The sequence below is a fragment of the Nannospalax galili genome, unplaced genomic scaffold (genome assembly GCF_000622305.1).
Source record: "Nannospalax galili isolate Female #2095 unplaced genomic scaffold, S.galili_v1.0 scaffold547, whole genome shotgun sequence".
NCBI lineage: Eukaryota > Metazoa > Chordata > Mammalia > Rodentia > Spalacidae > Nannospalax > Nannospalax galili.
The window spans coordinates 1687236-1692360 of NW_008355824.1; positions in this window are offsets into that span (position 1 = coordinate 1687236).

Sequence of the window (5125 nt, forward strand, 5' to 3'; positions counted from 1 at the left end):
GTTACCTTACATATTTACATATTAGTTCTGATATCTGCTGTAGTTCTTGATATGATTAGTAGGTGAGAAAAATGATATACCAATAGTCTTTCAATAATTTACAGCTAGAAGTCTTAAGCCATTGAGAAAAATTTCAGTCTTCACTCTTTTCTGTGTGCTTCATGATATTTCAGTTGATCTATTTGAAAGCTATCAGTTTTAACATTAAAAAAAGAAAAGAGTTAGTTATGTAATTTAATATGAATCCTTATAATTACAGAAAAGTATGACACACAGCACTCAAAAGAAACTTGTTTTGCAATAGGCAGAGACTATTGCAGACTTCCACAACTGGTCACACACAGAGAATGTGTCTGAGAGATGTTTAACCCTAAGTGACACATCTATAATGGAGCCTCTACACCTAAGACTCATGGAACACAGTAGAACAAGTGGTAGATAGGATAATTGAGAATTCATCTCTCAGTTCTCATCAATGAAACTCCCTCATGCAACAGAGGGCAATGAACCCAGGGCTTGGGGACCATTGCATAAGAGGAGGCAGAATGATTCTAAGAGCCAGGAGAGGAGGTGCATGTCCACATGGAAATAGAGTCTTACAGGCTCCTGGGACCTTACTCATATGAGTTTATAGCAATGCTGTCAACATGCACATGGAGTCCATGCAAGCTCAAGTAGACAAAAGTCCAGCATAGAACTGGGGAAATAGGCAGCAGATCCCAATCTTAGCCTAAGAACTGATTGTTACTGGGCGAGAAAGAGCTGATCTTCTTTAAGGAAGTGACTCTAGTTAGACTGACTAGGCCTCAGTTAATGAACTTGCAGTGAGGGATTTAGGGGACACCAACTTGACTCGATAGGTCTTAACATAAATGACAGACTACATGAAATCAGGTGGGGGGGGATGATGGGGAAGGGGGTAAAAAGACGATTAAGATAGTGTGTACGAAATGCATAAAAATTAAATTTAAAAAAGCTTCTGGGCCGGGCGTGGCGGCACACGCCTTTAATCCCAGCACTCAGGAGGCAGAGGCAGGCAGATCTCTGTGAATTCAAGGCCAGCCTAGTCTACATAGTGAGTTCCAGGACAGCTGGGGCTACAGGAAGACCCTGTCTCAAAAAGACCAAAAGAGAAAAAAAAAAAGGCTTCTGAATCTGTCTGATTTATTTGATTGGAGCTTTATCACACAGATGTTAGACATATAGAGGAGCTAGTAAACATACATTTAATGTAATTATATTCATTTTATAAAGAAATCAGTGAAAGCTAGATAGGGGTTTTTAGCTATTTTGTGATTTCTACCTCTTTAGATAGTTGTGTTGGCTTAGAAGAAACAATTACCATATTCAAGCTGTGTCTGCCATGTTTTATAGCTGTAAATTGATGAAAGTAAGAATATTTTTTAGAAAAAAAAGCCAAAAATTGTTAACTGTCCTTTCTTTTGCAGCAAATGAAGCGGAGCATTATTTTAAAAGAAAGACGAAAGCAGCTGCAAAGGCTATTTAGACTTGAACTCTGCATGAAGGCCATCTACCCCAAAGCCCATCAATCATATATGACCATCAGCCAATCTTTGCAGGCTGTAATTTTTCTAGCAAAAGGCAAGGCAGTGCAGCTATCACCAGCTTTGATGAAACTTTTATGAAGGAAAATTTATACTAGTTGTACCTGATGCTCAGTTGGGAGCTGATTAAATGATTTATATTTTGCCTGATCAGAAGGCCAGTCAGATTAAAATCTGTGGCAATCCCCTTTCTGAGGGCACATCCTTGTCTACAGGTCATCACTGAGAGAAATGGTCAATGTGATTCAAGGACAGCTCAGTGGTTCTTAGCTTTCTCAAGGAAAGTCATTACTTAAGTGGCTAGATGTGTATTTTTAAGAGCAATGTCTTTGAATGCTGACTTTCCCCTGTAATTACACCCTGCCAAATAGGATGTTAATTCAGAGTTGTTTGGAGTTTCAAGAGGCAGGGCATAAATTGAATTTACTTAAATATCCTCCAGAAGTCTTATCTTTCAATTTCAAGACACATATAACTTCAAATTGGGATTTTAAACATGTCAGAAATTGGCTCAGAGACAGGAGAGGGACTGAAACATAACAGCAAAGTATGTCTGGCAAAGTAAGGGAGGACTGGGAATGGCTGGCACTGCTGACCAGGGCAGTGGCCATTGAGTCTAGGCAGATAAGCCTGTTTAAATCTTTCAGTGTTACCTATTTCCCATTCTGATAGATTTATTTACTTATCAACATTATTTTAGTAAATCGTGTAAATGAGTGCCAGCAGGAATATAAATTCAGCATTTATCCTGTAAAAAATGGTCAATTAAGATACTTAAGGAAGATGTAAAGAGCCCTCAGTTTTACAACCCAGATCTGTCAGAAGTGTGTCTTTACTAGAAGGTATATCTGGGCACCTGGCACTGAAACACACAGCATGAAAGAGTCACATTGGCAGGTCTCTTCCCTCTCTTCTTTACACTGTGGCTACGTCATTTTCAGGACCTTGGCTTCCTGCACTATTATAATACATCTCCAAACTGACTCATAGACTTGAGTTTACACTCATGTTGGAATGGAGTCAATCCTCCATGAACGTTTGCTTTATAATTATATTAGCAAATAAATAAAAGAAGTCATTAATTTTCTTGCTAATAAGATATCAAAAATTTCCCTGGGAATAGAAATTAAAGTAGATAAATCAGAATATTGAATGAAACATGGTAAGTAGCCAGTAAAAGAGAAAGCCTCCACCAACTAACAAGATGCCTCTGTGATTATGTTTCAACTGGCGCATTAGTAGTCTTACAAATATATAATAGTTTAGATGGATGTATTTAAAGTATCAGGACTATTTGATAAAACTTCCAATACCATAAATTTGCTTAATAATTCAGTTATGGAAAAATATTAAAATTTGAGCACATGTTAAAATAGATCAAATAAAGAAAAATAAAATTTTCAAAGAAGACAAAGATTTAAATAGTTCTCTCATAATTGCCCCTTTGTTTATTCTACTAGGTCTCTTTTGGGTATAAGCTCATCTTTTTAAGCATTTGGCATATTTCATGCAACAAGTATTCATTTACCTAACAGCTTCTTTGGACTAGACCCCGCCTACTGATAGACTTTTGTATTCCAGGTGGATTAGGATACGAAGCAGGCCAAAGCAGTCAAGTGTATGTCAGGAACCACGGGAAGTTGGTTTGGAGATTTAGGGCAGAGTCTAACACGTCGATGGATTTTCTCAGGCATTTTAGGACATTGAGGGACTTAATTTCATAGTTGCTCTCCATTGTTTATGTGCTTGTTCTCCTCAGTTAACTGGGCCAATATATGTTACAAACTGTTTATCAATCAATAAACAACGTGCCTACTTATTCCTGTGCTCTGGTAAGCATTAAATTAATACTGGTGGTCTTGCAACTATATTGGATAATCACTGGAGAATTTACACCTGGTGTCCCTTTACACTGTTATTTTCACATCTCAGTTACTCCTGAGAGAATAAAGCAAATAGCAAAGTAATTAGGGATAATTATGTCTGAGAATTATTGTGGAATTGAGCAAAAACATATCTGGGATTTAGAAGAAAGCTTATTATTTTAATACTGGGCAACAGCAACAAAAACTATGATAGCTTCACTCATTTAAAATATTAATCATATATTCTGGAATAAAGGAGTATATATGCTCATACACAAAGAACAAATCTATTTCATAGAAAATGAGATGGCAAATTGGGCTGTAATGGCACAGCTCCTTCTGACTGGACAGGGCATATCAACTTTCAAAATGCTGGTAAGCATGAGAGCTTAAAGAGATGGAGTACCTCAAAATGGGTCTGATAGGAGAGATGTTTATGTTCCAGACATGTGATGCCAGTTACTCTACATACTGCCTGTTCTTTTAATGCCACCATCAACGTACTTAGGCTCAAAAGTGAAATGGTTTAAGTTCACAGAGCAGCATTAAAAGCCCATTAAAGGAAGACTGGTCAAGAGGATGAATTCTCTGGACTGCGTGGAGACCTAACATTCCAATTGCGCAGGGTCAATGACCTAGCTAATGGACCACGTCTCAGGACAGCAGACCACCAATAGGAAGACAGGTTTACCTTAAACTAAGCTAAAAGGATACACTGAAGTACATTTGAAGATACAAATCGGTCTCTATGGATCATATTACACACACACGTATATATGAGTACACATTAAATTGAGTGGGTGGAGATCAGTGGGGGGAGGTTTGGACATGAAAGAATATCTAAATAGCTTCAAATTATAATGTATGAAAATCTCAAAAATTCAATAAAAATGGATACCTGGAGTAGTTATCTCTTTAAGGACATGCTGTATTTTCCTTCCCAGAATTCCCTTACCTTAGGACAATAGCTCACAGGACTTAGATAAAGAAGACATGATTCTCCCTACTTTCTTTATGACTCTCCTAGGTTTTCCATTTCTTCATTCTATCTATGATCTAAGTACGCTTTCCAAAACAGGGTTTCTACTTACTCTTTCTGGAAAGCACCCACCCCTCCATGTGACTGCCTGCCACCTAGTGGCTGACCTCCATATTGCTTAACTCTAAGGACCTTCTGTTTCCCGTCTTCCTTTTTTTCATCCTTTTCATAAGGGCAATTGTTGAGATATACAACTTGTCTACCATGGGATGTGTCCTTTTAACTCTAATAAAATTGTCCTCAAGTTTCTGTTTAAGTTCGTTCTCTAAATCCATTAATGTGACTAAGAACCCCAAGACAGGAACTTGATTTCCACTTTATCAAAATGTTATTCAAGTAGTGGATGACACACTAAAGGGAATGATGAATATGGTGAATTTAAGAGGCTTAATAGGTGGTTTTTAAAAAAAACTACACCTAAGAACTCTTCATAAGTTTTAGTATTTTGGTACCAATAATTTATTTGTACATTCATATTTCTTTTCAAAATAAATGTCATGAATCCTCTGATATCAACAAATTAAATCCTGATAATTTGTGTGGGGGTTTTAGCCCATTCAGTAGAGAAAGTTACAATATGTACAAGGCCATGGCACTTAAACAGGGTATTAGGCCCCTCATGATCCCCCAGGATGATATGATCCCCAGGATGGATA